Below are 23,550 nucleotides of genomic sequence, written 5' to 3'. Positions count from 1 at the left end.
GAGAAGGAGAAAGGCATACCTGAAAAGTAAAGAAAAGCAAACTTTTGTTCATTGCAAGACTGAATCCATTTAAATAACAAATACACTGCTAAATTCATACTCCTCAGAACCTAAAGTCATTTGAAAAAAGTGTTCTTTTTGTCACTGAAACCTTGGGGGAAATTTTAGAAGTTCACTTCATCCTCATAACAACCTCACTCCACTGTAATACTATTAAGATAACAGTATAGGACTCAGCAGAGAACCAACAGGTTTGAGACTTCAATTTGTACCACAAAACAGCAGCATTATCAAATAAAACACACAAATTCTATACAGCTGAATCTTTGCTGTTAACTTTATCTAAGAAATACATCTTCCTTCACTGAATTTCCTAGTATCTCCACCCACCCTAAATCCATTGTGCGCATTTGAGACACAAATCAGAAGGCCATTCAGCGGGCTTGTCCAACGCAACGACTCCCTCAGCAATTCAAGAGATCCAAAACCTGTTTCTGAAGTTTCAAAGTTTTCAGATCAAAGCGATCCCATTTCAGAATCCATCTCCAATGTCTTCACTGTCAGGCGGGACTGAAGATGAGCACCAACACTGACCAAAGAAAGCCTCCTGCCTGTTTCCAAACCTGTCTTTTATCCCAGTCTGCTTAAGAACTACATCTGTTTTCATCTTTTTGGTCAAAACAAAACAAAAAACCAACCACCAACAACAAAACCTTTCCAAGAATGCAGAAAGGCAGAAATCCAACCCAGTTTAGCTCAAATCTTTCTGCTTTACTAAGGTCTGAACTAAGTACTTATTTGGGAAAAGAGGGGCTACTATCTTTCCAAGGTCATTTCAAGGATTTCATATCAGAGAGAGAGGAATTGTGCCAATGCATCCTGTGTATTCAACTGGGAAGGTAAATATGGCTTTAATAAATAAAACCCCCCAAAAGAGAAATTCCTGCTCAAAGTGCCTATTTCTGCAGTTAAATGGAAGTACAGGATGTCCATGTCCCAAGAAGGTGTTGTGCCAACATCCCTTAGAGCTACATCAAATATAATTTTCAAACCAATTAGCTCAAAAAGCATCAACACCAAAGCAATGCCTTCCACATTCTAATTACTAGGCCATCCTATTCAATTCTTAATGAGAGAAGAGACAAAGGCAGTATATGTATTAGGGTCTACTTCAAGAATTCTTTTTCTTTTAGCAAACAGATCCTCTTTTGTTCTGGTTAAACACCAATTACTCCGTTCTCTCTAACATGCAAATCAGCTGAAAATAGGGCATGATGTATCTCGATCCTGCACCACTACAAGTTTGAATGAAGGGGGAAAATAAAGCAACCCTCTAGGGGCTTTCAATTCCAAGTACTTTGTACTCTGATAAAGCTCTTTTCAAAGAGCTTTTTGTATTATCTACGGCAGTTCCCATAAGCAGCGATTTTGCCATTATGCCAAAAGAAATAGCACATTTAAGGTGTACAATATAAGCAAGGAAAGTAAAAGTAGCCAACAAAGCTGTTTACATGTAGCTTTTAGTTGTTATGTCCCCACTGCAAACAGCAAAACTCGGCGGCATTATGAGCATTACTACACCTAGGGAAAGAGTTATAGCAGAAAGCAACATAAACGTAAAGTCGGAGCCCAGCTTCACAATGCATTGCATCGTGGAAGATGCCGCACCAACAGCCCTGAAGAGGGGAGTCCTTTCCGGCCAGGCCGCAGGCTCAACCACAGCCTTCCCCTTCCGCCACCTCCTCATCATAGGACCGGGCCTCGCCGGTATTAACCGCCCTGCTTACGTTTTACCATCGAAGTTTTAAGATAAGTCTCTGCTATTTTGGAGTCCGTTCGTTCACCACGCTCATTGGCTTCCGCAGAGTTCGCACTGAACGGCTGATACCGTAAAGCCTTTGCTGGCAGCAGATGGAAGGCTTCGGCTTCTCCAGAGCTGTCGCTTCCAAACCCAGCAGCCATGCCCGGAGGGTCAACCTGAAGATTTATTTTGGAAACCAAACCGATAACTGTTTTCGCATCTTTTGTCATTGCTCTAGTCATTTCTAATTGATAGTTTTTAAGTGTTGCCCTCTCTTTGTAAACACTTTAAGCAGTGTCAATGACAATTTAGGAACTGTTATATACACAGACGCGCATATTTTTAAAAGTAGGAATTTGTAGACCCCTGTAAGGTGACCTGAGCAGTTGAGTTTAGGAGTGCGAACTGTGCCAGAGAGTGTCACTGAAGTGACCAGGGTATGAAGATTCAAGTCTCTTCCCCTGCAACACTTCAGAGTCTCCATTTAGGACAAAAAGGGAAAAAGGGTATCTGTTCTGTGTAACGCGTAGTGCAGCATGCGTCATGGGGCAGTGATCACACCACATTCCCAGCCGAGGAGAAAGGGCTTTAGAAACTGTTGACTCAAAACAACCTCCCTAGATTAAAAGAAAATGAGTGCGAGCAGTCTAGAGGGTGACTAGAGTAAGAGCCCTTGCTTAAAGTGCCAGAAACAGCCTAGAAATCAGAGGCAGAAGGCCAAAGCATCAGAGGAGGAAGCAGTGGCTTTAACTGATTATCCCACACTACGTCCTTTGTGGTGTGACTTTGTTACACAGAACACAACCACATAACTAAATTTTAAAAAAAGCATTAAAAGGGGAAGAAACATGTCATAAAGTTTACTGAAGAGCAAACACACACAAAGCCAACTCATTCTGATGCACTTGGCCTGATTACTTCCATCCGGCTGCTCCGAGACACAAGGCAAGCCTCAGAAACTCCTGGCTTTCCTCACAAGTCCCTGCTGCACCTTTCCAAATACTAGATGGTGCAGTTTACCAAAAAAAGGCCGAGCGCATACATACAGCCACATACCTGTCCTAAAGTGTATCTACAGAGGTGTGTACCTGCATCAGAGAAATGAATCTACCCGAAAAATTATGTACCACCAGCCCTGCCGTAAAGAGGACACAGAATTTGTTGGCCGAGATGAAGATATCTAGTGAGCATTTGCACTACAAAAATAATTTTGTAATTGAATATTCTACATAAAATTGTCATTGAAGTCACAGAATGTAGCATATATACTTAACATAAATTACAAACACAGTAATACTTAGAATACACGCACACGTCACCTCTGCTGTTGTTTTAACAGACAGATAAATACATAAAAATAGCTCATTTCAAGGAGATGGACTCTAGAGTATTTCACATTTATAAATTCAGCCAAAAACCACAGCACATTAGTCTCTTCTGCCAAACATTATAGACAATCTTCCAAAAAAGTTTTCATCTGTTTTGTTGGCCTTTAATATATTTTTGATTTATGTCATTTTGAATTTTTTTCCCTTCTGTAGCTTAAGAGAAAAAAAGCATTCTTCTGATTCCAGATTCAGGATTTCTTTAAAGAGAAACCAAAAGTAATAAATCTGAAGTGTCACGCTGCTACTGTATCACATAAGCGAGAAGTATTACAGCATGTGTTGACTATAGCTTCCAAGCAAAGAATGTATTAAGTAACAGTGTTTTCTTACATTACACATTCTTTTTCTTGCCTGAAGAGTTTATTTCTTCAAGTTTGCACACAGATGTTCTTCATACACCAATATTATACACATGCAGAAGTTGCTAAAGCTCAGGCTCTCGCTCATCTCCTCCTTTCCACATAAACAAGTGGTAAAGCTTAGGGGCAAGATGCGGTAACCTTCACTTGGGAAGCACTAACAGCTTTGCTCTTATCTGTTTCGTGGTTGCCACAACCCAAACAAGCTCCTCAGCGTGCTAGTCTTTGTACAGCTTCTACCCCAAACTTACTGCAAGTTAAAGAGTCCAAGATGAAGCGTGGGAGAGCACTGGGGTACAATTAGTACCTTTAAAATCGGAGAGAAACTGAACTGGCATTAATGCTTTTATGTCTTACAAGTAAGAAAGCCAGCCAGTTTCCTACTGAAAATTATGCCAGTCCAAACCTGAATATGTAACATTATATATATTATAGTAATAATGTACCGCTACCTTATCTTTCTGAATGGAGCACAGTGTGTCACTGTAAACAGATTTATTTGTACAGTGTATCAAGTGGGACAACCTCCTCATTGAGAAAAGACTTGGGACATAGCAAGACGAAGACCTGACCAAGCGCATGAGCAGCTCCAAAGTTAGTGGGACTATGCTGAGCTTAAAGCAAGGCATGCACTTACACACCTCTGAGTCAGTGAATTCTCTGCAGACCACACCTTTTCCCTCCCCCCCAAAGGGAACAGGCTTTCTTAGCCACCTCCAAACCTGGCAGCAGGGTAATACGGGCAAATGTTGAGTTGTACATACCATGGACAAGTATCAGAACTCAACTGTATCAAAAATCAGCTGCTCTAACTATAATATTCTTCTTTGGGGGTCACTATGAAAGGGGAAGGAGAGTAGCCTGAGAGAAGCCTGAAAATGGAAGAAAAAACAAGCAATAAACCATGTAATGTAATAAAAATGGCAGTTAGTCTAGTGAGTACATAGATACCAGGCTTATTTCAGTTTACCACCAAGAACTAAGGATAACTGCAGGGCACTGTAAAACATTCATTCCTTTGCATTAATTGCTGTTAGAGTCATGGTTTAGTATATTATACCAGCCTCAGCTTGCTCTAATTCCTTATCCTATTTGCTTTGGCCAGGACACTTAAAAAATAAGAGAGCAAAAAAAAAAAAAGGGGGGGGGGGGGGAAGAAAATGCTTTTAATGATTATTCAAGGGGTTATGTGAAAAGGTGCTACTAAGCTGTTCTGGAGGACACAAGGACAGTCCTAAAGGCACCCTACTTTCAGTCTGTAAGACACACAGCCAACATCACTTTCACATGCACACAGCAAAGTCGAGAAGAGCCATCTCCCACGCACCACAGCTAAAGACATTTCCACTGACGGGCAAAAGATCTGCAAACCAGCTCTCATGGAAACACAAGCAAGCACACGTTCAAAAGCAGTGCCAGAAGAACAGAGCACTGTGCCTGCGCCCCGTGGGACACACTTCTACATCGACGGTTTCCTCTACCCTTGAAAACGCGCACAAGCTTGTACACACACACCTACAAACACACAGAACGGCCAAGTTCCCCGGCCACCCCGGGGGCTGAGCACCGCTGAAGGCAGCCGAGGGTTTGTCTCTCCCTGCCAGGAGCAGGGCTGCAGCTCCCTAGAAATGGGGTACACTGCAGCCCTCGCTGCCTCACTGTCCCTGCTGCTCCCCCGAGGCTCGAGACCAGCACTCCCCTCCCAGAAATGGCTTCGCTGAGATACCAGCAAACTCCTTGACACAGATCCAGAATACAGAAAGAAACAATGGCAATTAGGCCCCAGAATGAGTATTTGAATTTAAAAACAACAAACAAACAAAAAGCCCACACAACAAACCATACTCACACACACACACAAACCATCCTGAAAATCAGATATAGACAGAGCTGATCATATCATCCCCGGCTTCACAAGTGATTGACACTAATCAAGTCTTGCCAAGTTCCTGGAGAGGAAATGCATGACCTGCACACTCAGAAGAGAAAGCCTAGACACACAAATGCTAAGTAACCTGCTTTAAAAAAGAAAAATAAAAAAGGAAGATGCGAATGCCAGCTACTTTTCAATCATGAGTTATGAATACTCAATACAATACATAAGAGCTGGCATGGCTGCTTCCAATCTGGGCTGCCAAACTCCAGCAAGATTCTCATTACCAAATAATTGAAAAACAAAGCTTTGCCATCTTCTCCTCTTTCTCTGAGGTTAGCCCCTTGGCACTAGCACACCTGCCTCCCCGGAGGGTACGGGTTTGACGCGTGCTTTTATTTGCATCAGTTTTCAGCAGAACAGGAACCCTCTGACCACAGGTCGGGGCGCACACGTGGAATCGTGCCAACGTATGGCAATCCAGTTTAGCACGCTGCCTACTGCTGAACTCGTGGAAAGAAAACTAAATTACATTTTCAGTACAACCTCATACCCATATGAACATACGTAACTATACAGATTACTTAATAACTGCATCATAAATATATTTACCTACACACAAATCATTAAGAGTCAGAAAAGCACTAAATAAAAAGGAAAGGAAAAGCTTTTACAAAGCCATAAAAGTCACAACTCCACATGGAAGAAGTTTGCTACCTCGAGACTAGAATTACAATGCACATTCATTTTGTATCCTTTTATATGAATGATATCTCCAAACGCTTTATGATGTTAAATAACACACAGCTGCACAATTTAATGAGCAACAGCAAGAGGGAAAAGCTGTAAGGAAGTAAAAAGAAAAGATAGGGAAGCATCTGATTTTCAAGTGAAAGTTACTGAAACGGAACAGCAATGAAGGAAGCATTATACAGGGAAATTGTTCAAGATGGCAGGGTCTTCTACGGTAAAAGCTCTGGGAGAACGGAGCAACAAAGGAAGCAGATTCACTCACTGGGTGGTTAAAACCAAGAGGGTTTTTGAACTTCCAGTAAAGGATGGCATCTTGGTTATAGGACTGGATTCTGAAAAACAAGAGTTTCAGACCCCGGCTTCGTCACAGACCTCCTGGGTGACCACAGGCAAATTTCTTCACCTTTCCATAGATTCCATCTCTCCCTTTTCTAGGAAAAGATGATCGTGTTGATCCCTTTCCCCAAAACATTTCCTGCCCATTCCATTTACCTTCAAAACCTCTTCGGCTCTACCAGCGGACACATGGACAATGAGGTCCCACGCCTGGCGGCTGATATGTACCAGGCAAGAAGACAATGCAAAGGCAACATCTCCTAAGGGCAAAAATGAGCCTCAGGTTTCATCTTCGGGAGCTTTTTATGACAAACAGACTTTCAACAGAATATTTACAAATAACAGTAAGTTGTGTCAGTGCTCAGCGGTATTACTGGGCTGAATGCTCATTAAGGGTCTCGTTTACAGTATGTAGCTCCTGCCCAGCTTACGCCCTGCAAGGAGCTGGAAACTCTAGCATCCACCCTCTACAGTTATTATTCAACAACAAACGAGTACTATATTTAGAACTTTTTCCATGAAGTAGCAGTATCCAAGGGCCATTGAGCCAAGAGGCATTCAAAGGTTAAACAAGTCTATCGGGCTCCCCCTCCACCCCCAAGCTTCTGTATGCAGGTTACATTTCAGTTCTCTCTTACACATGCATCTCAGTTTTATGAAATCTCTTTGATCCAAGGAGTGGGATACTGCACCAACAATTATCCTCTCTGGTGCCTATACCCGGGTAGTGACCTTACAATTACAGGAGCACATATACACAATTACTTTGACTTAATTTAAAAGGCTTTGCTAGCAAAGATTAATTTAACACATTAAACAATCTAGAAAAAACCCTTAAAACCCCCTACTTTCTTTTCTCTCAGCCACTTTAGTCAATATTTCAGCTTCTCTAGCTGCTCTGAACAACACACATTCTTCATTCTTTGATTTTCTTCGTATTTTAAGAAACAACTGTTAGATCATGTCGAGATTCAGATTTCATTCTCCGCAAGGAAGCGTGGCCTAGCTACAGAAACAAGCAGAGAACAACTCTTAGCTCCACTGGAGTTACATGCAGTCTTCAGGAAATTAAAACTACCTCCAGCACCAGTCATCAGCAGGGTTTGCAAACTGGGACTCGCAGCTCCTTAACACAATACCCCATCACTTGAGCTAAAAGAGCAGCATGACTACATCGCTGTAGGAGTATGCTGCTGTCCATGTACAGAAGCCACGTGGGAGGAAGGGGCATAATGCAACACACTTCACACGTGTGTTACAAGGACAATTTTTCTGTGCATCATTCCTCTACCTCCCCCTGCCTTCAAAAGGATAAGGCTTTGTTACTTTTCTTCCAGAGATCACACAAGGCTTGAACTGTGTTTGTACAGCTCTTTTGCATCCTGCAGTAGCCAACATAAAGACATCTAAAAGCTTAAGACAAATGCATAAAAGTGCAACAACAGCTGTGGTCTGCTAAACTGAAGCAACAGATAAGCCAGTCCAATCACATTAATTAAAAAAAACATCCACCTTGCTAAGCAGACCAAGACAGAAAAGCAGTCTTGACCATCAGAAACATCAGCGTCTTAAATTGTTGACTGTTTCTTCCCAAGCTCTTACAAAACACGACCAGCGGGGCTGGAAGACTCAGCGTCCAAGGACAAAGAATCAGCAGGCATGTAAGCACCAATATTTATGTAATGTATGTCATGTTCACAGCCACAATGAAATCATTGTCTTCCAAGGGGGTTGGTATGTTTGGAGCATTTGTTTGTTATTTCTAAAGATGCAGGAGGCAAAGCGGTTAAAAATAAAGAGGTCACTGCATGCAAAATTAATCTTTAACTGCCTACACTGCTTTAAATGACTTGTAAGGATTATAGTGCACTCCCCAAGCTGAGAGTACCTTTGTTAACAAACAACTCCTCAAAAGGTGGTAGAGGGTAGACCACTAACACAAGTCAGCTGGCAAGTTCTGGCAGCTTTATTTACCCCCAGGGGTTACTCTTTCACCGGTTTCATTCGGTGGGAGCTCTGCCCCCACACTGCAGAGAGCACGAGGATGGGTGCGCTCTGGGAGACCTTCTAAATGCTGGCACGAGCGGCCTCGCTTGAGGAGCGGACAAGGCAAAGTCTTACCTGGTCTCACAGCCTTGCCTAAGCCCATGCTTAAAATGGAAGGAACAGAGTTTTAAATTAATCTCATTCCTCCTGCAAGAGGACAGCAGAGGATTCCTTTAAAACACAACCTGTAGCAATAAGAGCTGTTAAATGCTTAACATGGTGTTATGTGCAACACGACTTTAATGCTACACACATAATCCAACCCTGAGGAAAAGCAAGAGGCACACAGCAGAGATGATGTTTCTTCCCCCTATAGCAAGAAATGGTTGTTTAGTACTTGGCTGTTGGTAAAGAAGAAACTTCAGCATTAGTTACCAAGGTGCATCATAAAAATCCAACTTAAGAATTTAAAAACCAAACCTACACTTGGCATCTCAAAGGAGCAGTCGCCTGGCTCTGAGATTCATGACCTGCAGTATAAATCCACAATGGACAGTCTGGAGAACCCTCTTAAAGGGAGGTATTATAAATATATGTTAATATAAACACCAAAGCTTGTTTTTAGTCTAAGGCAATCCCTGGATGGACTCTGGCAGTTTTGCAGAAGTCACAGTGCTACGTCTCAGTTTACCTGTCTAAGAAGCAGGAACAGCACCTTCCTATCTCCCAGCGCCTTCTGAATATTCATGTTTCTAAAAGCACTTCTAAATCAGGACAACCTTCTTCCTGTCACCTTTTCGAGCAGAAAAGAGACAAAGCAGACAACTGCTGCAAAATGCACCAATTCAAAGCAGCCTCATCACAGATGCAACAGTTGGAAACTGATTGTTCCGAGAGACAAGGACTAAGGATACAGCTACCCACTCTGTTCACTAAAAAGTGTCTAAACCACGTCAGCTGTATGTGAAGTGGCTTGCTGCACTCCAGACAACTGGCAGGGTAACAAACTGTCACCTAGGTGACAAAATAATGACCCTTCTGTGAAGCTCTTGCAGCGTCTCCTGGCCATAATTGGACACTGCTGTTCAAAATGCTAAGTGTGGGAGGGAACGAGATGGTACGATCATGGATTTGGAAAGGCTGCAAGCTAACCTTTGCCTCAGCAGGCTACAACAGACTGCTGTACGATGCTGTACTCAAGAGATCACAATGTGGGCGGCGGAGAGCCTTGCTGCGCCGGCAGGTCTGCAAAGTGCTGGGCAGAATCAGATGGCGCAGACAGGGCAGGTCTTGCCTCTACCAATTCTCAGGCACCGGCCCAGCCTCCTTCTAACCAAAAGGCAATGCTACCCATTGACACACTTGTTACAGCTGCCATTAAAAGACAACGAAAGCATTAAACATGAGACACTACTAAGTGGTTTTCCCCACTCTGTAAAACACTCTCCATGTATTTAGCATCTTGTAAGCGTTAAATCCATCTGGGAATGGCCTACATGAGCTCCACAACAACAGGAATGTTGTTCTGCAAGATCTCAGAAACTATACAGGCCTATCTCTAAACATAACAGCACGAAAGAGGGGACTAGAGGACTTGAAAAAAGCAATAAAAGCCTTTGAACTCCACAAATTTTTAATTTTCCAGCATACAGTCCTCTAAAAACAGCATAGCTTTAGCTGGCATGACATTAACTACATTGATTTCCATTTAAAGAATGAAGGGCTTTGCCATCAAGCAACAGCCTGAAAGTGCCATCGCAAGGAATAAAGGAGCAAGTATTCCCTAAACACTCCTGCCTTGGGCAAGTTGGGGTGTATCCAGTATCAGCAGGTTAAACAAAATTGAGCTCTTCAAGAACTTGGAGGAAAAGTATTTGAGAAAGCAGAGACAGAGCGAGCTGACATATCCACGCTCAAAGATCAGCGGAGGTGAAACATGTTACAGCCCAGTCTGTGGTGGCAGAGGGTCTCATGTCTCTGGCCCCAAGGCTGGCTCAAGTTAATGGATTCTAATTCACAGTAAAAGAAACAGCAGTAAGACTTCACAGGTTTTGTTACCAAATGAGCCTTACAGACACACACTTGGTTTTCCTCAGGAATAAGCAAGTTCAATCAAGAAGTCAACAGGCATTACTGAAGGAGAGGCCACGGACTGCCAAAGCCAAGGAAGGAGGCCAGCAGGTCTTGCACAGATAACGTCATTCCAAACAAGTTTGGTCCAGAAAGGGTTACAAACCACCTTGCTGCTGTTTGAGAGGCTGCACAGAATCAGCTTACCAGCTACCTACGACTTCCCTGATACAATGAGAGGAGGAAAACAGAGTATACAGTTCACCTACTTGAAAGAACCAGGTCTAGTTACAGACTTGCTACAACTTCATGTCAAGCATGTCTTCAGGTCAGGTCCGTTAGATTGGTTGTAACATTTTAAAGCATTGAAATACCTTTGCTAAAGCCGTGCAATGCACATACCTGAACCCCTACTTCCTACAGACCCGGCTCCCTTCCAGCAGCCGGTGCCTGAACTCGTCAGGCTGTCACACTTCATTAGAGTGAACTTAAGAAGATAAGCAACCTGGCTGTAATGACGACAGCTTGGTCAAGCGGGCCAGGCATGCTATCCTCATCTCAGGAAGAGCAAGCTTTAGATGAGACACAAAATGAAAGCCCGTGAATACAAGTTTAGGCTCATTAACCTGGAATGCAGTGGAGCAACCATGGCAAGGGACAGGGCCTGCCCCAGAGAGCCCCGGAAAGCCACGTGTCCACCTGGCCCTGGAGCCAGCGGTGGTACACAGCCATGACAGGTGAGGAGGACATGGAGGGGAGGGAGGAAAGTGAAAAGTAATAAAACAATACTATACAGTAAAATATTTTAGAATAAAAACAGCGCTTTCCATGGCTCCACTGAAGTAGCACGTCACAAGTAGGGCTGTTACTTTTCACAACCTTTTGTTGCACATCATGAATCCACAGTAAATATTAGACACATGAAAAGAAAAAGCGTTTGCTCAGTGGAAACTCACTGCAGTTCAGGACCAGGACAGGCCCAGGAGAAGTCTGACTTAAGAAAAAAAGTGAACTGAGTACACTCATATCTGTTCCTCTTGGCTTACTCCTGCACATCAGCTCCTAAACAGCCAGGAATAGTTTCCACTGTATTTCCCCATAAATTCTGCTTTGATCATTCAGATAAACAGTTGTTGCCTTACCCCTGAAACAAGAATAAACTTTTCCATTCAGGCTCATACCAAACCCAAATGTCTGACAAATGAAGGCAAAGAATAGAAAGTATTTATATACCCAGGACTAGGTACGGCTCCTCGCAGCCATCAGGGTAATGCAGTAATAGGGGTTAGATCAGAAGTTTAAGGAGACAAGTTATAGCTTGAAATGAGCCATAGAAGCCCAGCATAACTCAAGATGAAATGGAAATCACCCTCTGACTAAGAGGTTTAACCAAGATTAAAATGGCAAAATAGAAAAAAAGCATTGCTCAGCTAATCTTGCAACTCTCTTCAAGTCCTATCACATCTGCACTGGCACATTTGCACATACCACTAGACAGGCTCAAGCCAGGTGAGGTAAGGCAAGATAAAAGCAGATGCACAGGAAAAAAAAAAAGTCCATGTGTATAAAGACTTCCTGTGCTCAGGTCAAGTGAAGATTAGACGCACAATGCTGGGAGGACTATGCTTCTTTCTATAAAAGGGATATTTCCATAACTAACATTTGAGAAGAGAGTTTTGCTTGTTAGGAGATGACAAAAGGTTGGCTCCTTTTGATCTTGCCCTTTTTCCTCCTCAACCGAATTCTTCAAGTAATTTTCTTCGGTGAGCTACAGATCTAGCTGTGAACTACATTGCTAGGTGTTAGCATATGAACTCGTATCCTCAATAGGACTAGATAAGATCCAGGTGGGTACAGAGGAGACAGACCCTGCATGATGCACAGCATTTCTAAGCCAGGTTGTAGGTAAAAATAATAATAGATGCCTTGTGTTTCCTGTTTCCTTCAAGCAACACTTCCTATGGCTATTGGCAAGTTTAATTGTTTCGTTCTTCTGTGATTACCCAGAAGGTCCTCCTTCCAAAAGGCAGAGCTGGAGACTGTAACCACTAACATCTAATCCAATAGCCATTCTAATGAGAGACAATGAGAAAAAAAAAATAACTAAAGACGACAGGTAAAAAGGTGACAGTGTAGGACTCTGACAGTATTTCTGTCAGTGTCACTAGCTGACAAAAGAACAGCCTCCAAAATTATACTGTCTATTCTCCCATCACCGTCGTGGACATTCACACACACCAAGAACTTCACTTAGCAGTGAGACAATGGCAGTACGACAGCAGGATGCTCTAACTGCTTGCACAGGACTGTCCCACTGGGGTCCTGCAGCATAAGTGCTGCTGTCACCAAGAGGAGTGCAGGGGAGGGGAAGTCTCCAAAACATTTGCTCAAAAAAGCTCCAGAGTAAACATACACAACATGAACAAATGGGTTATCACTAGGTACCTCTAATGCATGACATGCTACTAAATGAAGGATAAGAGACACGTTTATACAGATTTTTCCTGCCTACCTCCTGTGACAATCCAGTAAACATCAGAAAAATTACATTTAACAAATCAGCATCTAAATTTTAACCAGAGCAGGTGTTCCAGCCTGTAAGCACTCTCTTGGAAGCCTTACTGAAGGCTTAATCCTTCACGTCGTACTCTCTTGAGATGATGAGACAGAAGTTTGAGGATTTGGTATTTAGAAGGTGTGGCGGCAGATGGGGTTAGTTAAACAACCCCTGCGACAGCAGCAGTGATGTGCGTGCACACATACGCCACAGAACGGGTGATGTTCTGCACCAGGTTCAAGGCACCTCCTTGCTGCCAGTAATTCATTCACACACCCAAGCTCTTAATTTCTAAGGAGGCATCTTTCAAAAAGACTTAGCAATGCCTCAGTTATTTTGAGGCTCAAAAAAGGTTTATCTGCTTTAGTGAATCTCCTATTTTGTTTATTTTTAAAAAGCTGTTTTCTTAACCTTGGATTTGAACGGAAGATTTGAGTCTTGGAAAGTCTATGAAACGAACATACCCACCACCACCTCAATGTTACAATCAAGTTAGGAGAGCAATAGGTACAATCAAGCCACCTTCAGATGAAAAGCCACAACTTCTGAACCACTTGTTCTCACAAATCCCTGCAGTTAACTACTGAAATGCAGACATCATCATCATCTCTGGATTCCTCATGGCATCAAAGACATAGCGCTGACAGAGCCCAACTGGCAGAGTTAGCCAAGTCCTCTGAGCCCCAGAAATCTAATTAGACAGACTAAAACACACAAAAGCCCCAAAATACACCAGCAAAGGAATTTTAGAAGAACTGTAGTGAAATAAACGCTGTATAACCCTTTGGACCCAAACTGTATATCCAAAACTGGATTTTTTTTTTTTTTTTTTTTTTTCCTTTTTAACGATCACCAATTAGAAAGTCAACATCCAGGAAGCAGAAAACATCTTTATAATGTTGAGAGAATAAAAACTTTTATTGCACATCTAATGGAGAATCCTCACATTATGAGGATGCTGATAGAAGGATGCGTGTCTCTCAAATCCCATTTAGAAGCAACATTCACAGCAAGCTGCAGACTCGATCAAATTTTTTCTACTCTTTGTTTTTTGGACAAACACTCAGGTTCGAGAACCACAGAGGGACAGTTCTGTCTCCAGTCTTTATCAAGGGCTTGGCAGTCAGATGGAGAGATTTCCCAGAAACTGTTCTACCAGCCAGCTGCCCAGCCAAGATCACCGTGACGCCCAGACACCCCTTGTGAGTTTTCCTTAACTCCTCCTGCCCCCAGTTTTTCTGATCTTGTCCAAGGGAGGGAAACAGGGGGTGAGAATCCCATTTGCCTGGGGACACGGAGCAGAGGGATCAATGTCTGCTTCTGCTGCCGGCTGCTTTGTTTCTCCACAGCTACTGAAGAACTGAGCCTTGCCCCAAACACAGAGCCATTCCTCTCGCAAATTACTGAACAGGAACCACATCAGGGCTCACCGGTAATGGAAACAAGATGGTGGCAGTGCCTAAAGATACTAGCTTAAAAGGTTTCATTATCTTTCAAATTAAGTTTACACAGGAAACCTGACTTTCAATTTCTTTGGAGACCCCCGCTACCCTCTTCAGGAGATGGAAAATAATTCTCTACTCCTACTGACCTATTCTTCATTCACTTATGCAGGCACGGATTTTATCTTCCCTGCATTTTGGAGGAAGCAAGCCAAGAGGGTTTTCACGCGCTCGCTCCCCGCGTGCCAGAACCTCCCAAGGCGGGCAGAAGGGCGAGCTGAGCGCACAGCAGGGCTGCTCAGGGGGTGCCCGGGGTTTGTCTTCCCAGGGGGGTGATTATCGCCCATCACAGCTAATGGAGGTTTCCTTGCTGGCGAAGGACTGGCTCAGATGTTCGTTACTTTACAGCCAATTAATGAACCAGGATTTACAGCAACATAAAAATTCACAAGGAAACTTAACAAATCTCAGATAGTGTGTAAATTTACATCCAATATGTTTGGAACATGTCAATAAAATATTTATCGTTACATTGTGCCTCTCCCAACTGTTGTGTTTTCCTCTTGGCAGAGGTTAAAACTCCCCCTCACCATCCTGTGTGTATGTTATAGATACGCTTTCAAAACTGACTGCCAGTGGGGAACAGCAAATTTGGTTCAGGAGCATACTCTTTAAAATTAAACTTTCAGAGAACAATTCAGATTAGGAGAGCAAGACTAAGTGGTTAATCTTCCCCTGCAATTCTCGACAATGTTCCTCTAGGGGGAAGAGAAATGCACGGCAAGTCACTTTTTGTAGGAAGTGTTTCCTATCCCCAAACCCATTCAGGACATGGAAACCTGACTGCTGAAATCAGAATCCAGCTTAAGAGTAATGGAAATAGGTATCAGTACAAACCACCTGCACCTCTGTGCAGCATTCCAGGTTTGGCTAGCAACACTCATCCACCACAGCTTGCTACTTGAATGCTAAAAACCACTCCGAGAAGAAAGAGGGCATACATACCAGCATCAGGCTCCCAACGCTAACCTCAATGCACCTTAAAACCATCATGTAATGCATTTGTGGAAAAAAAAGGTACAAAAAAGGTACAAAAATACACACAGCCTTACACACACGAAGTATACACACACGCACAAAACCAGAAAATCCTGTTCATTCACATAGACTTTTAATCCTAAAGGATCTCAGTTGCTTTCCAAAGTGAATAAACTTATCGGCTGCAGCATGATCAGAACTATACAATCATCTCCAAAGCAAAACACAACCACTGCTTTAACAATAAACCAAACCACCAGAAATAAAGAAAGCAAAAAAATGATGAGGAGGAATTTCAGGTAGGCAGATTATTTTATTGAAAAAGAAAATGAAAGAAGGCCTGAATTTTAAGTGCCAGGGAACTCTGCAGCTGGTAGCTTACATCTTAACCTCGGACTTCAGTAGCACCAGAATTAATATTCTTCACTTATATCCTCTGGCTAATGTCAGCAGAAGATGTGCAAAAGGAAAAGGAGGGCACATATCAGCCTCTTTCACCATCACATTTCCCAGCCATGGTTGGCTGTGGGAAGAGACAGATCTCCCGATTTACTTCTCTCTCAAACAAGTCTTGTGAGGAAGAAGAGAGACATAAGTGCCCCATTCAGAAAGAATTCCCTTATGGGCTTAAAAAAAAAAATGCTGCCTGATACAACTTGAACTTAATTTTCTTTGGGCAATTTTCCTGAAAGAAAATAATAATAATATGGGAGTGTCCTGCTGAGGTTAACCACTAATGCAGTAAAATAAGACAGAAGGCAAATGGTGTAAACCTACTTCAAATTCCAATCAGAAGCTGGGGGAGTATTAGCTGTCAAACAGCCCGTGGCACTTACATTGCTCCCTCCCTTTTTTAACTGCTACCATAAGAAAGCTACACGGTTTTACTATTCTACATATGGCTTCAAATACATATGTAACAAAGCCTAAAAAATGACAGGCAGATGAGCTGTCTTAGCCCAAAGGTAGGAGGTTAAAATGACCTCAAATCATGAAGTCTAGTATAATATTTAATCTTTGAAACTAGAAATGTTTAAAAAAAAAAACCAGCATCGATCAGTTCTTCATGCCAGCATCCCTCCCACGGCAATGGAGGTGCTTTGCTCCAAAGCAAAACCAATATCAAAGGCTTATCTATGGAAGAGGAGACCGTTGCTTACTGAGATAGAATTTATAAAAGTCAACAAAAGAGCAACATCATCCAAGTTTTCATGACAGAGAAGAAAATATTAGTTTTATGGAGTAGGTAGGAAGATTTGCTTCAATCTCTTCCATTTCATGCTGGTTAGCCTTGGCTCTCCACTTCGTTAACAAATATATGCAGTAAGCCATACTGTGGCAGTGCACAATCTCCAGTGCTGAGACTCTGGTGCTGTGCAAAGGAAGTTGGAGCAAGAGCAGCACAATCACACGCTATTTAAACGGCTGAAGATGGAAAGGAACAAGAGCAAGGAGACTCTCTGCACTAAGGCCTTAAAATCGGTTCTCACTGGTCCTGCCACCAAGCTCTTGTATTTTCACTAGCTATCCTATCTAAAGAAAGTGCTAAAGTTGCTCTGCACATTTCATTAAAAGAAGCTCAAGAGAGCTCAAGAAGCCCTTTCAATAAGAGCTTCCCTTCAAATTTCATTAGTAAGAGATGGCCTTCATGCTGCAAGGTGTTTAACAATACTCCCCTCCTGATCCAGGAAGCAAACTTCTCCTTTGGACTACACAGCTCGTGCATCAAGGAACATCCTTAAAAAGTTCGGCTGGATCCTAGAGCTTGTGCTGCAAAGAGCTCGGACAGTGCTTGCTCACTGCACAGTCACAGTCAACATCTCAGCAGAGACCTTGTCCTTCCTGGCTCCTTGAATGAGGGCTCCAAATCCCAAGGTCACTGATGTTTATGTTTTGGCAAATACTCAGATCTCCCAGCAAACCAGGATTTCAGTAAACATTTAGTTCAAGCATCCATTCTTAAACAAGGAAAAAGCCATGAAAAACAGCAAGCAGAAGAGAAGTGATTTGATTAACATCAAACATACAAAATGGCAAATCTCAGCATCAATGCGGACCTTCCTTCTCCCGAGAGCTCACCCTCCAGCATCCAGCACTGCTGAGCTAAGCTGCCATGTCTGGGACTTAATTCCCTTCCCCCCCCTTTTTTCTTTTTTTTCTATGCACCAAACCCAAAATTCTCTCTTTGGCCTCAGACTGCTATGGGACAGTCTCTCTGAACTTTCTAAATATCAGGACACGTTTGAAGTTTCACAGGTTGAGTTTCCAAAGTTACAGCCACTTAAAAAAAAAATCTGCCTGCAGTCTTTAGTGACTCTGGAAGCACTTGCCCCTACTCTTCCCAAGACATGACACTTACATGAAATACTTAGCCACGTCAAGAGCACTACACAAACGCAAGCGGAACGGGCCCCGTCTCCACAATCACCACCGCGCAGGGTACCCAACGGGTCCTTGGACCTCACCCACAGGGAAAGAGGAATTCCCAGCGCCTGGAAAAGGGAACACAATCGTGTTTTCCAACAGCAGTCCTGCTGGCTCAAGAAACAAGTTTTTATCTGTAGGATGGTATCTGCAAGCAATGTTTCAAGATGCAAAGGAATGACAGTGATGGCATTAAAGCTACTTTCCCCCACAAACTTTAAACTCTGCCAGGGAGGAGACTGGAAGGACAGAAAACAACATTAACAGGCACTTCAGATTAATTTTTCAGGGAAAGCAAGCTTCCTCTCCCCTCAATAACACCCAAATATATCAAAGTGATGGAAATGGTATTATGATAGACAGATCAGTCACTATGATATATATGTTTATCATGTAAGTAGCTAATTGCAAACATTCCCTTCTCTACCCTTAACTTCTGCTCCTGGATCAACAAGACCTGAAATGACATCAGCAGGTGACCTAAACAAAACCCCAAACCCAAACAAAAACAAACAAAAACCAAATAAACAAAAAAAGATGTGAATCAAACTACATACAACCTCTCTCAGTCCCAACATTTCCACACAGCTGGAACCAGTGGCTCTTCATTGCAATATTTTTTAAACTCCCTGCCATTTTCCTGCATTATGGATTAAATTGCCTACAATATTTTGCTTTGGTGTAAGGGGAATTTGAGTTGCATGCATGTCAAAAGGCATTTGAGGACACTGTCATCATCACTGTTATTCTCCCCATGTTATGCCAGCACCCACAGAGGTCCAGAGGAGATCAGGGCCCTACCCCATTAAGGCACTGCACGTAGACAGAGCAAGACTCCCTGCTCCAGAAAGCTCACGACGAGAGCAGACAAGATAAACAGAGACAGGAAAGAACCGGAGGCACCGAGAGGACACGACAAGCCCTAACTCATGCATAGGAAGGAGCTGAGCACAGGTTAGATACCCAGTACGGCAGGCTGACCACTGACCCCGGCTGCTTTTTATTGCTCGAGCTCATCTCTGACAGTCGAGTCGTCTTTGCAAAGTAGTCTGAAATCCCCGGAATTTGAGGTGCTGTACACAGGAAAGGAACACTCAAAAGTGAAAAGACACGACTATTAAGACACACAATAAACTACAGCAGCTATTCGGCCTGAGAGGGAGAGCGTGGCACGTGTTTCTTTCACCATCAGAAAGTTTCAGCACATCCCAAAGCACATCACTGCACTGTATTACCTCACACGGCTGTCACAGCCAGGTTTTCCCAGGGATTTAAAAATACCTACCAAAAATACAGAATTGCACGAATATACTCCTGTGTCCAGTTTTTCCCTCTTGCATGCTAACAGATGATATAAAATCTTGAATCTGGACAACTGGACGTAATGGGCAGCAGAACACAAGTATTTTTTATTGTCTAAAATCCCGCTTCGGTCAGGGGAAGCTTAAAATAACCACTGACTTGTACCGTGCTCAGTGCCCTTGCAAATGGAGTCTGAATGACCTCATGTTTTCTCCCAAGGGATGGGTGAGGCCGGCCAGAAACACCAGCTGGAACTTTCAAAGACACCAAAGACAAAATAGTCTGCAAAACAAAATTTCTGCATCGACTTCAGGGCTCAGCCATTCTCTCAGCTATCAAGCAGCCAGAAAAGTAAGGTCAAACTCTAGATGCCCAATTTATCCCCATCCTGTCAATAAAAGAAAAGGTCTTTGGAAAAGCAGACCACCTTTCAGTTTTATGTGTGTTCCTCGCTTAGTGCTGAGTCCGTAAGAGCAGCTCCCTGCCACTACTGCAGTACAAGTAAATGAGGTAAAACTTCCTGCCAGGTTCCCACCCTACTAACCAGTGCACTAGGCGTTCGTTTCCATCACCAATTTTACGCTGCTTCCTGCACACAAAGGATATCAATGTCTTCTGACCCAATGAAAACATGAAAAGGAACATGGAAGAAGAGAAGAAAAAAAAAGAGAACTGAAAGATCAGGTGTTGGGGAAGCACGCCATTCCTGCAGTTCTCTGCGGAGACGATGGGAAGAAGGCTATCGCATGCTTAATTAGCATAGTAAGACATCTGAATCATCTACCCCTTATTTTTTGCCTTCAGCTCTGACTAAAAATTAATTGCTTCAAAAAAGGCAACTAAAGTTTCATATTACGCACCTATGCAATGCCCGTTGATCCATTTCTGCAAGAAACTCTCCCTGTTTTCTGCTGTGGAATACTATGTTTTGGCTTCAGCTACCCATCTTGGGCTTTTAGCAATTAACATTACATCTTTTAATCCCTCTCTCCGATTATTCTAGTCTTCACAGCTTCCACCCCAGCAACAATCACAACTCTGACTTTCCAAGCTACGCTGTACCTCTGCAGCAAGGCAGGCACAATCCTTGTCTCTTAAGATAAAGCTTCTGACTCCAAACATTTTTTTTTCCTTGTGCTTTTGTAATGACTACAGGAGGGCGAGGCAGGGACCATCAGTGTACCAACATCCCCGTGTTCCTCGGCACTTATCCTTCAGCAGCTTAATCAACACTGTCATACGTAAATGGCTGCAACTCTGGCCTAGCAACTTCTTGTCAAAGCTGCCTTCCTTCATAGCCCTCAACCAGCAAACGGCTTATCTAGGTAAAAAAGTTGCAGCAGACACCCTGCATGGTGGAGCACCAACCTCCGAAATTGCAACAGCCACCCGAAGTTGATACACCCCAGTTAATGATCTCCCTGACTGAGGTGACTGCGGACAGGCTACCGGGACGCCAGAACCACCTGAGCACATCTGCCTAGCAGGACATCTCCCCAGAGAGTCATTTACCAAATCCTCCAGGTGACTCCTCAGAGAGGTCTGAAACCACCTCCAGGCGAGCATGTTGCTAGGGAAAACCACGCAGCATCTCTATTTACCGAACAATAAGTGGTATTCATGGCTTTCCCACGAAAGCTAGTAACAGTCCAAAACCAAGAAAGTAAGACTACAGCATTCCTCAGACATGAAAGGCAACACTGAGAGCAGGAGTGGAAAGACAGAGCAAGAGTGCAAGCTTAAAGCATGCAAAACTCTCACTGTAGCAACTGGATAATACCAAAAAAAAAACAAAAAAAAAACCAAACCACCCACAAAAACCCCTAAACCTCATTGAAACATTCATATACACTTTTAGAAGCAGAATTGGTTCAGTCCGGTAAAGATTAAAACAAAACCAAAAACCCAAAACACACCATCCCATGAGACCAAACCTTTTGTATTTCCAAGATTCCCTACAAAAAATTTTACTTTGTGGGTAATCAATCATTACTGAGCCCTCTAACAAGAAAGCTCCTTTTTAAACAGAAAAACAGCAAGAACAAAGTATGTGGATTATTTATATAGTTTTCTCCCTTTTTCAACTATAGTCTTGCCCCTCTCTCGTCCTCTATCCCTCCAAGTCAGCTGAAAAAATTAAAATCATGGCCCTGCATAACACTGCTCCCTCACTAAGCGGAACTGGCAGCACTTCCCTCCGGAGCTTGCAATGAAAATTCAGGTTGTAAAGAACAGGGCACTGTTCCCTGCATGTCCCTACCACACGCTCTCCAAAAAAAACAAAACCTCAAAGCACGCACAAAGCAGCGGCCCCCACCCCCTTCGGCAGCCAGCCCTCCCTACGTCACCAGCCGTGACAGCAGCGCTGGCGCGAGCGAGCGACGCGGTGCCCACGGAGCTCGGCATGATCTATGAGTAGGAGCTGGCTGGCCCCGGCGGCAGGGTGGTACAGCCCTCTTCTCCTGCTCCCCAGCCCACCCCCACCGGTGACCACCCCGGGAGCGTGGCCAGCCTCAGGGAGGTCGCCCAAACCCACCCAGGACACCGTGGGTGCTGTGCTCCCAGCGGAAAGGCTCCGGGGAGGTGACCGGCATGGAGCCAGCTGCCAGCCGGCTCCACGGAGCCCTCCAGCACAACCCCGTGCCTTTTTGCTTTCCTTGTTTTAATTTTTATTTTAAGAGGAAACATTTATGGTAAGTATATTGGTCTCAGTCACAGTGGGAAAAGATTCCAACTGGCAGGAAACCAAGAGCTGCAACGTTAAAAAACGCCACTGCCACTAGTCTTGGCAGCAAAGTACACCCACATCGTGGGCTAGAGGATGAGAAGGTTCGACCGGGACTCGGGATCCCTCCCCCAGCTGACGAGCCACAGCAGCTTTGGAAGAGCTGCTTCTCCTTCCATACCCTCAACTGCAGGGAGGCAGAACGGGCAGCGCAGGACAGGCTCCAGCAGCACACGAGCGCAGCCAGAGCCCCCACACCTCTGCTCGCCGCAGGCACGTGCAGCTGTGGAGCCAGCACCCCGGGTCTATCCACCGCCAGGACAGCCGCCGGGCCACCACCACGCTCGTGAAACAACACTGCCCGAGTTCACGCGCCTGTGCTGCTCGCAGCCAAAAAGCCACCCCTTCTCTAGACAACGCTCTGACACAAACTAAGATTAATTGAACAGCTGTCCAAGAAAGTCTGCTTTAAATAACCCAGATGGAAGCTTGTGCAGACAATAAATTAAGAATAATAATCTATCCCTCTATAGTGTGCCCAGAAAATGTGCGCGCACCTTCCCCGCACGCCTCTCTGCATGTCTGCACACATGTTCACAGCCCAGTTCCTAACGTCTCGGCAACAGGCCCTTACTTGACAGGGAAGCATTAAAACCTGGTTCTTGATAGTCAGGACTCAATAGGTAGCCTTGAAAGCAAGCCACGTTATTCAGGTGGATCTGCCCCAAATGGCCATTTTTAAGCTGTGGAAATAGAGACACCTAAAAGAGCTCGTAATTGTCCCCAGAACAAAAACCACCACTACAGTTGAAAGAAATTCAACCACTGCAACAGAATAATCACCAGCCCCAAGTCAAATTGTTATTCTCCTCCCCCACAACACGCATGCTAACTGCCCCCACAAGAGCATTTACCAGAGGCTTGTATTTGGCAAGTCAGCAAGCAGCCTTGCTACAGTTCGTTAGCTTTCCTCTCCAGACGTGTTTGGAAAGGTTCTCTTACTCATTTTGGTGCACGTGGCCATCCTGTCCAAACCCAGTTCTTCAGCAAAAAGAAGTCCTCCCTTTCACGGTATGCTTCACTACCTTAACTTCATCGTCACATCATCTCAAAAAACAATTTGCAGCATTTGCAAACAACCATTTTGCAGGTTGTTCTCCCTTTGGGGGAAAAGCAAAAATTGGAAAGGGCGGGAAGAGAGCAGATCCTCATTCCAAACTGCTATAATTCAGTTTCAAACTCTGCCATCACCTCCCCCTGGGACAGGGAGAGCACGCTGTATTGCACGTGAGGTTTCATGCCGAAGCGGGCTGTGCACACCTAGCACCTTCCCGGAAACCCTCCTCCATCGCAGGTCACAAGCAGTACAGCTGAGGGCCGTAATAACCCTGGCAGGAGTCGAACCAACTCCTGTCGCTGATGGCTTTGGACAAAAGACAAAACACAGCAGAAAATTTCTGTGACGAAGGTGCCAATCCACCCGAGCAACAGAAGTT

General features: G+C 43.9%; 2 protein-coding genes across 13 annotated transcripts in view; both read right to left on the bottom strand.

Moving 5' to 3' along the window:
- The window catches only part of MSI2 (musashi RNA binding protein 2), a 250,333-nt gene that overhangs the window by 195,237 nt on the left and 31,546 nt on the right, over positions 1-23,550 (bottom strand). The gene's annotated exons all lie outside the window — the stretch shown is intronic.
- Positions 16,116-23,550, bottom strand: part of NF1 (neurofibromin 1) — a 208,931-nt gene continuing 201,496 nt past the window's right edge. The window contains exon 51 of the mRNA XM_075771461.1: positions 16,116-16,128. The gene's annotated coding sequence lies outside the window, so the exon portion shown is untranslated. The remainder of the gene's footprint in view (positions 16,129-23,550) is intronic.

The sequence above is a fragment of the Balearica regulorum genome, chromosome 19, assembly GCF_011004875.1.
Source record: "Balearica regulorum gibbericeps isolate bBalReg1 chromosome 19, bBalReg1.pri, whole genome shotgun sequence".
Lineage (NCBI taxonomy): Eukaryota > Metazoa > Chordata > Aves > Gruiformes > Gruidae > Balearica > Balearica regulorum.
The sequence above is the reverse complement of the archived record's forward strand: the minus strand, read 5'-3'. Positions and strand labels throughout refer to the sequence as shown.